Source organism: Bufo gargarizans, chromosome 4, assembly GCF_014858855.1.
Source record: "Bufo gargarizans isolate SCDJY-AF-19 chromosome 4, ASM1485885v1, whole genome shotgun sequence".
In the NCBI taxonomy this organism is placed as follows: Eukaryota; Metazoa; Chordata; class Amphibia; order Anura; family Bufonidae; genus Bufo; species Bufo gargarizans.
The window spans coordinates 58,918,888-58,928,786 of record NC_058083.1 but is presented as its reverse complement, the minus strand read 5'-3'; the positions used below and the strand labels follow the sequence as shown (position 1 = coordinate 58,928,786).

The 9,899-nt window shown below is 48.1% G+C and overlaps 1 pseudogene; it reads right to left on the bottom strand.

The window, feature by feature from the left end:
• Positions 1-3,124: 3,124 nt before the first annotated feature.
• LOC122937277 lies at positions 3,125-3,240 on the bottom strand (annotated as a pseudogene).
• Between the last annotated feature and the right edge of the window lie 6,659 nt (positions 3,241-9,899).

Sequence of the window (9,899 nt, the reverse complement as noted above, 5' to 3'; positions counted from 1 at the left end):
GGTAAGACAAATTTTCTATAAATGGAGAAAGTTCAGCACTGCTGCTACTCTCCCTAGGAGTGGCCGTCCTGTAAAGATGACTGCAAGAGCACAGCGCAGACTGCTCAATGAGGTGAAGAAGAATCCTAGAGTGTCAGCTAAAGACTTACAAAAGTCTCTGGCATATGATAACATCCCTATTAGCGAATCTACGATATGTAAAACACTAAACAAGAATGGATTTCATGGGAGGATACCACAGAGGAAGCCACTGCTGTCCAAAAAAACATTGCTGCACGTTTACAGTTCACACAAGAGCACCTGGGTGTTCCACAGCAGTACTGGCAAAATATTCTGTGGACAGATGAAGCCAAAGTTGAGTTGTTTGGAAGAAACACACAACACTATGTGTGGAGAAATGAGGCACAGCACAGCAACATCAAAACCTCATCCCAACTGTGAAGTCTGGTGGTGGGGGCATCATGGTTTGGGGCTGCTTTGCTGTGTCAGGGCCTGGACGGATTGCTATCATCGAAGGAAAAATGAATTCCCAATTTTATCAAGACATTTTGCAGGAGAACTTAAGACCATCTGTCCACCAGCTGAAGCTCAACAGAAGATGGGTGTTGCAACAGGACAACGACCCAAAGCATAGAAGTAAATCAACAACAGAATGGCTTAAACAGAAGAAAATACACCTTCTGGAGTGGCCCAGTCAGAGTCCTGACCTCAACCCGATTGAGATGCTGTGGCATGACCTCAAAAAAGCGATTCACACCAGACATCCCAAGAATATTGCTGAACTGAAACAGTTCTGTAAAGAGGAATGGCCAAGAATTACTCCTGACCGTTGTGCCCGTCTGATCTGCAACTACAGGAAACGTTTGGTTGAAGTTATTGCTGCCAAAGGAGGTTCAACCAGTTATTAAATCCAAGGGTTCACATACTTTTTCCACCTGCACTGTGAATGTTTACATGGTGTGTTCAATAAAAACATGGTAACATTTAACTCTTTGTGTGTTATTAGTTTAGGCAGACTGTGACTGTCTATTGTTGTGACTTAGATGAAGATCAGATCACATTTTATGACCGATTTGTGCAGAAATCCATATCATTCCAAAGGGTTCACATACTTTTTCTTGCAACTGTAAGGCAAAGATTTGCTCCTGTTCTATGTTTTTGACGTTACGGGTGCTGCCTGTGCATTGGGGACAGCAAATTGCAGTCCCCAATGCACGGAACGGCCGCTTTGTGTGCAAAATCCAGATTTATACCAAGATTCAATAAAAAAAAAGGCAATGGTTCAGTAATAAGGAATGCAAATGATACACCAGGGATCAGTAACCTTATGCACTGCAGCTGTTGTGAAACTACAACTCCCAGCATGCTCCTTCCCCTTCCACTGTGAGAGTTTAGAGAACAGCCAAGCAAGTGTGCACCTGGAGTGCTGGAGGTTGCTGACCCCTGTGATACACACTGGAGCTAAGCAATCTATAGACTGCCAACAGGTTAACTGGTACAGAAGGAGAGAGGGCCCTGCCCGTGAGGGCTTACAATCTACATGGTATGGGAGAAGGACCCAGTAGGTGAGGGTGAAGTTGGTCATGGCGGTATAGAGGCAGCGGGGTCACTGGTTGTAGGCTTGTCTGAAGAGTTGGGTTTTTAGGTTTTGCGTGTGGGGGTGTATCGGGAAAGTAGCTCAGAGATGTATGGAGGGGACAGGCTGTGGACGGCCTTGTATGTATTTGTTAGTATTTTGAATTGAATTCGCTGGGCAATGGGGAGCCAGTGTAGGGATTGGCAGAGGGGAGAGGCAGAGGAGTAACATGGTGAGAGGTGGATTAGTCGGGCAGCAGAGTTGAGGATAGATTGGAGGGGTGCGAGAGTGCTAGATGGAAGGTGTCACGTACCGGGGACCAGACCGGCCCACCACGTCACATGACAAGGGTTGCCCAAGCCCTTCAGGCCGATTCACCTCACGCCCTCACACACTGTTACACACCCACGCAATAAAACAAAACTTTTGCCGCCACCACCCGCCCGTTATAAGGTCGACAGGACACCCCTGAGTGTTCCACTCGCAAGCAGACATACACACACACGGTAGTAAGCCTCACGGAAAAACAACATGCAGCCTCAGACTGCACACACACTCTTCATGGAGCTAACAGGTTCTTAAGGTTTCAAGACAAACCATCAAACTTTTAGGTTTAATGTATGAAAAATGGACAGCACTTGGTTACAAGAAATTATTAACAAGAGACATACATAAATGGCAAACAATTGTAAAATAAAAAGGAGAAAACATAGAAAGTTCTGATACTTAGCAGTTGCGTGTTAAAAGTCCTTTCCTCCCAGGAGATTTGGGCAAAGTCATTTTTTCTTTTTTCTTTTTTTTCGAAAGCCCAAAGTACGTGCAACAAAATCGTGCAGCGTGCCACACAAAAAAACGTGCACTAGGTTGCGGACCATCGCAGGCCCTCTCCATAAGAGAAGGGCCCCCCATAAACCATTCCCTATCCCTCCGGGCCAGAAGGCTCCTGCAAGGGACTAGGACAAGTGGCAACCCTCAGCCGAAGCCAAGGGGACGCCCGTCTGTGCTCCTGGCTTTCTCCTCGGCTGCCACCCAAGGCGTCAGTCAGGAGCTTTAATAAGGTCTGGACTCTTCTGGGAGGGAGAACCCAAGGGGTTTGGCATGGGGGTGAGGAACCAATATGATCACACACAAACCCCTAGACTTCAGGGGGTTGCCCATAAGGGCGCCGCAACTCTGAAAATCCTAGTAAACACACAAATGTGTAAAAGTGCACATAGCTAACACATAAAAAATAAATAAAGTGAATGTGTGCCATTACGGCCCGGACATTCGACCGGAATTATAAAAATTCCTCATCTTGTCAAGGCCGAAGCCCAGCAAAGAGAGGTGTGTGCGCTAAAAATGTGAGAAAGAAAGTGCTGTGCCAACGTGCCGTCTCTCAGTGGGATCCCACCCCCAGTGAGTTCAGGCACCCCAGGGTCACCACTCCTGGGGCACTTGCACTTTGGGCTTTCAACACAACTCTGCCTCATGGCTTCGATCCAGCAGCCCGGGTCACCTTGCACAGGACATCTCTGCCCTGATGCTGTACACCCTTTGTGGGCCACTGTGTGTTTCTCTCACATCCTTCCTCTATGAGCAGAGTTCAGTCCGGGAGCAAGCTCAACCGGAACTGATAAGAACAGATACTACACTTGATCTTAGCCAAAAGGCCGAGAAGCGATTTGGGCAGAGTAATTGTGCACAAGCCAATTCGATTGGATCTCCCACTTTGTGACACCAAATATCCCAGGGATTACATTTTTATGTCTTTCCTCCAGGGGCAGAGCTGAGGGGGATTCTCCCTCACCCCTCTGGGCTGGGCTTCATTACACATGCAGCCTGCCCCCCTGGCCATCTAGGGAACAGGTATGAAAATATCCAAAATATATTTTCCCAGTTGCCCTGGTGAAGATACAGGCCCCATCCCTTCTTCATAATTCATATCTCACCATTCCAAGTCCTAGCATATCAAACGCGACAAGTCCAGGATGCTCAGAAGGTGAGATCCTTCTTTTAAGAAGATGAAGGCAAGTTGATACGCCATGTCTGGTGTCCATGCGATGTCTGGTGTCCAGAGGTGATGAGCTGGACTTTGGGAACATCCACACCCTCCTGAACAAGATATGAAGGATTACAAATGATTGTTCATTTTCTGGTTAGAAAGCCCCCTGCTGATAAAAGGTTCCAGAGAGTCTGCAGTCTCCTGTCCCAGGTGTGACCAGCAAACGGCCCATCCTCACAATTTGGCTGTTTCCCAGATCCGAGGCAGACAGCTTGACTCTCTTTATGCAGCCTGCTGGCCTTGTAATACAAGTACATAAATACACACTGTATATATATGTGAATCACACCGGAATATGTTACCCTACGACATATAACCATAAAACATATAAAATCACAGCAAACATTATAATAACTAGGGATAAGGCGGTCCTTATTCCTGACAGAAGGCCACAGAGGAGAGTGCTGCAGTAGTCTAGGCGGGAGATGATGAGGGAATGAACAAGCATTTTCGCAGACTTAAAGTTGAGGAAAGCGCGGATACGGGAGATGTTTTTGAGTTGAAGGCGGCATGTGGTGGAAAGGGCTTGGATGTGTGGTCGGAAGGAGATGGCAGAATCCAAGATCACTCCAAGGCAGCGGACTTGGTTGACCGGGGAGAGTCTGCAGCCATTGATCGTGATAGATAGGTCTGTTGGGGGGGTTGAGCAAGATGGAGGAAAGATGATGAATTCTGTTTTATCCATGCTAATTTTTAGAAAGTGAGAGGAGAAGAAGGAGGATATGGAAGATAGGCATTGTGGGATTCTGGATAATAAGGTTGTGATGTCTGGACCAGAGAGTTAGAGTTGTGTGTCGTCAGCATAAAAGTGATACTGAAAGCCATGGGACTCTATAAGCTGTCACAGGCCGAAAGTCTAGATAGAGAAGAGCAGGGGTCCTAGGACAGAGCCTTGCGGGACACCAACAGAGAGGGAATGAGACAAGGAGGTGGTGTGAGAGCGGGAGACGCTAAATGTCCGCTCTGTGAGGTATGATGTGATCCAGGAGAGGGCCAGGTCAGTGATGCCAAGAGATGAGAGAGCTTGTAACAGAAGGGAGTGGTCGACAGTGTCAAAGGCAGAGGACATGTCAAGGAGAAGGAGGACAGAGTAATGTTTTTTTGTTTTGGCTGTTAGTGGGTCATTTGTGACTTTGGTAAGGGCAGTCTCTGTTGAGTGGTGGAGTAGGAAGCCAAATTGTAGCCGGTCCAAGAGGGAGCAGGAGAAGAGATAAGAGGACAGTTCCGAATGGAGATGTTGCTCAAGTAGCTTTGAGGCATATGGAAGTAGGGATGGACGAACATCGGCCGGGACGATTTGCGTATGCGCGTTCGCGAACAAATGGGCCCCATTCACTGTAATGGCAGGTGAACCTCAAAAACCTTCAGGTCATATTTGCAGCCAGCAAACACTTACTAGAATTACACAAATAGTCCCACAACATGGACAGTGATATACCAGAGGGGGATCATTGGCAAAAATTCCCACAAAAAATATGTATTTTAATCAGGGGCCATTTTTATGTGTCTCTCAAAAATGTGCCCTGCTGGAACCTAGAATTTTTTTATTTCCTATCGGTTTGATGTATAGAAATGTGCAGCACTCCGCGTTTTTGTATCCTGCATTAAAAAAATGCATACGTTAACGTAATTTTTTTTTCTACCATTGAACTGTATGGTGAACTGACGCCACTGTACGGCATCAGTCTGAGGCATCTGTTAACGCATGCATTTTTGGTATGCATTAAATGGATGGCAAAAATAGGATGTGAACCCAGCCCTAGTGTCAGAATAAGTTAGGCGTATTTCTGACACAGATTGTGGCACAAAGGTCCTTAGCACCGCAATCTGCATATTTTTCACGCTCATGCTAGGTCTAAAAAAGAATTGGGTGGCCAGGAAAAGGGATAAAGTTATGGCCATCCAGATATTGGATACCACCGCCATACATTGACTGGATAACACCTCTGTACAGTGACCGGATGACACCGCCATACCGTGATCGGATAAAAGTGTATAAGAGGGCACAGTACAGGGAATGACTAGGGGCACTGTACAGGGTGTGGTAAGAGGGCACAAAGCAGGGTATAAGGGGGCACAGTATGGGGTGAGGGGCACAGTCACATGACCCTGTGACATTAGAATGTCCTTATGGTGAATGCGGTTCATATGCCACCATAATGAGAGGCAGAGGAGTGAGACAAGGGTGTGATTATTTTGTTAGAGAAAAAAATGTAACTATCATCCAGTACAGGCCCCAAAAATTAGGCAATAGGCATTCACCTGACAGAACTTTGGATTCTGTGGCTGGAGGTACATTAGGCGGTCACAGGATAAGTAGGTAACTGTTGGGCAGTACAGGCCCCATAAATTAGGCATTCACCTGACATAAAAAGGCCTTTTATGCCGCTGTATATGCATAAGACAAGGACCATTCTTTGTTCTGGGTGGTGGCGGATATTTGTGGGTTGTCATGAGGAAAATCAATTAAACTTAGTTGACTCGTCACAGGTGTTGAATTCCTCCGAGATCCATGCCTCATTCATTTTTAGAAATGTGAGGTAGTCCACACTGTCATGAGCTAGGCGAGTGCACTTATCTGTCACGATCCCCCCTGCTGTGCTAAACGTCCTTTCAGACAGGATACTCGATGAGGGGCAAGCCAAGAGTTCCATGGCAAATTGTGCCAGCTCTGGCCACAGGTCAAGCCTGCACAACCAGTAGTCAAGGGGTTCCTTGCTACTCAGAGCGTCCACATTGGCGGTTAACCCGATGTAGTCGGACACCTGTCGGTCTAGGCGTTCCCTAAGGCTGGATCCGGAGGGCGGCTGTCGATGGGTTGTCTACAAGAATGATCTCATATCCGAAGTGACCAACACATCTTCAAACCGCCCTCTTTTTGCAGGCGCGGTAGGATTGGTACCTGCACCTGTTTCGCTGTGGGTGGAAATTCCTCTGCCAGCGCCCTCAACAGCAGAATGCATCTCTCGCAGCAAGGCCTGGAAATGCTGCATTCTGACAGCCCTCTGTGATGATGGTAACATGTCCGCCATTTTGTGTTTGTACCGAGGTTCTAAGTACGTTGCCAACCAGTACAGGTTCTTGACCTTTATGCTTTTTTTATGGGGGTCCCTCTTCAAACACTGGAGCATGAAGGCCCCCATCGCCCAGGAGCTCCTGCTCATCGCCCAGGAGAATGGCTCATCGCCCGGGAGAATGTCGTCCTCGGTCTCCTCCCCTCAACACCAGAGATCCCCGAAAAGTTTAAAGCCTGCTCTTCTTGCTCCTCCTCCTCCCCCCAGGTACCATCTTCTTCTGACTCTTCTTCAGACTCCTGTTGACTTGTCTCAGATGCAGTAGCCCCCCGGGAATTCATTCAGCATAGCGACTTCCTCATCTTCCAGCTCCTGCTCCTCGATGACTTGATCAATGACACGACGCAATGCACGCTCCAGAAAGAAGGCGTAAGGTACGATGTCACTTATGGCGCCCTGGCTGCGACGGACCAGTTTGGTGATCTCATCAAATGGCCACAGAAGTCTGCATGCATCGCGCATGAGCAGCCACTGGCGCAATGAAAAGAAACCAAGCTCCCCAGAACCGGTCCTGCTGCAGAGTTTGTACAGGTAGTCGTTAAAGGCACTTTTCTGCTGGAACAGTCTATCAAGCATATACAAGGTGGAGTTCCAGCGCGTCGGGCAGTCACAAATCAGACGTCTGATGGGCAGGTTGTGTCGCCGCTGAATGTCAGCAAGGCGAGCCATGGCCGTGTAAGATCTAAAATGGCCAGAGATTTTCCTGCTTCAAGACGTCCTGGACCCCAGGGAATTTGGCAACGAATCGCTGCACGGTTAAGTTCAGGACGTGTGCCATGCACGGCGCGTATATCATTTTATCAGTTTCAGCGCGCTCAGCAGATTGGCACTGTTGTCGCACACCACTTTACCAACTGTCGAGCGGGGTTAGCCACTGATCAGCCTGTGACAGCAGAGCTGAAAGCAGTGCAGGACCGGTGTGGCTCTTGACTTCCAGGCACAACAGCCGCAGCACAGCATGGCAACGTCTCACCTAGCACGTCGAATAGGTTCTGGGGATTTTGGGGGGTGCAGCTGAAGAGGCAGTAACAGTGGAAAAGGAGGAGTCAGCCGAGGAGGAGAGGGAGGATGGAGTAGGAGGAGTTGAAGAAGAGTCCGGCCTGCATGCAATCCGTGGCGGTAACACCAAATCCACACGGGTGCCACGAGTTACATGCTTGATGGCCGTCAGAAGGTTCTCCCAGTGGGCAGTAAAAGTTATGTACCTTCCCTCCCGTGTTTGCTACGCCATGTGTCTGGTCAGATGTATCTTGGCACCAACACTGTGTGCAAGAGATATATTAACTTGCCGCTGAACGTGGCCATATAGTTCAGGGATGCCCCTCTGGAAGAAATATTTCCTTCTGGGGACCTTCCATTGCGGTGTGCCAATGGCCACAAATTTTCTTAAGGCCTCCGAGTCCACCAATTTATAGTAGTTGGCAGGCTAGCAGTTCCGACAAGCCAGCGGTCAGCCATTGGTCAAGAGGATTATCCGGCGCGATAATTTTTTTACGCTCGAACATTTGGGCCACTGAAGCCTGCCTTGTGCTAGATGAACGCGACGACAGCACGGTAGAAGGTGGAGTGAAGGACAAATGGGAGGAGAGAGGAGAAGTGGCTTTGTGGGTTCTGACAGTGTTGCTCCCACTGGGCTCGGTGATCGGAGGCCAGGTGCCTTCTTAAGGCGGTCTTCCCTAGGTAAGTGCTGGGCTTACCGCGACTTATGCGTTGACAGCACAGGCTGCAGATGGCAACACTATTGTCAGCAGCTGATACATAAAAAAAGCCCACACTGCAGAGCCATGTGCCGGCGTCCTGGAAGCGCCAGATGTGACCGTGCATGGTGGGTGGATTGTTCCAGATACATTTGCAGTCTGCTTTTGCCTTCGGTGCACTGCGAGTTCTGCCTGCTTCTCCTCCTTCTCCGCCCTATCTGCTGCTCCATCTCTCCCTCTGAACTCCCCTCCTCTTCCTCTTGTGGGGACCCATGTGACATCCATCGACACGTCATCATCGTCACCTACACCACCACTGACGTTAGAGATCTCAGAGTAGGCAGCAACTCCAGCTGATCTGGGTACTGTCGTCATACCGCTGGGTGGCGGCCGTTGCTACCTTCTCTTCCTCATCCGATGCCAAGAATGGCTGCGCATCGGTAAGGTCTGGGAATGGATGGGAAAATACTTCCTCTGACTCGAGTGGAAGGGCTATGGTGGTGGTGGTGTCTTTGGGGGTGCACACAGCAGAGAGTGAGGAGGGTGTAGATACAGAGGATGAGGGGGGTGCAGAAGCAGAAGGCTGAGTGCGCCACTCAGCCAACTCTGGTGCGTCCTTTGACATAATCGCATGCACTTTCTCCAACTTCCTACTTAGGCTCCGGCCTGGTGCACCTGCCCGACCCCTACCACCCCTGCGGAACGGCCTTCCTCTTCCTCTGCCTGTCATTTTCAAAATGACCCTGTGACAAAGTCCCTAGAGAAGAGCAGTATTTGTGGAAGCTGATATATGGCAGGCCTCAATCAGTTGTTAGTTGAAGCTGGTATATAACCCTCAAGCAGTAATTCTGTGGACACAGGTATATGGAAAACCTCTATCACTATTTTGTGGAAGCTGATATATGGCAGGCTGTAGCTGGCCAGTTAAGACCTGTCCTAGGTTGCTAATATAGCTTATATGTTTACACAGCTAAACCTGCCAATAACCTTAATACAGTTCTTATGTTTGTGTGTTAAAGTCAAAAGCAGACTTTTTTACAGTGACTTCATGTTTGGATGTCAGAAAAAAGTTATATATTGTGTTCACAGAAGCAGAAAAGATAATATGCCTTTAAGATTCATTATATAATGTAAGGTAAGCTCAATGACACAGCAGAAACAACAGAAAGCATAGAGTTAAAATGTTGTTGCTGGGCAGGAGTTTTGACCAATCACAGCCAGCCTCACACACAACCTGTGGGAAATTCCCCTAGCAGGGAATCATTACACCAGAGGAGAGCTGAACAGACATTCACTCCACTGAAAGCTGTGTTTTATGGAAGCAGAGAGGCCAAAATAGTTCTACCAATTGCAAACAAATTCCAAATACCATACAATTGCAAACTACAAAGTTCACAATCCAAATACTAATTCCATATTGCAATTTAAAATGCATACAACCATACAAGATCATACTCAACCAATCTGCAAATAGTTAACTAATGCTAACTGCATACTGCAAATTGCGA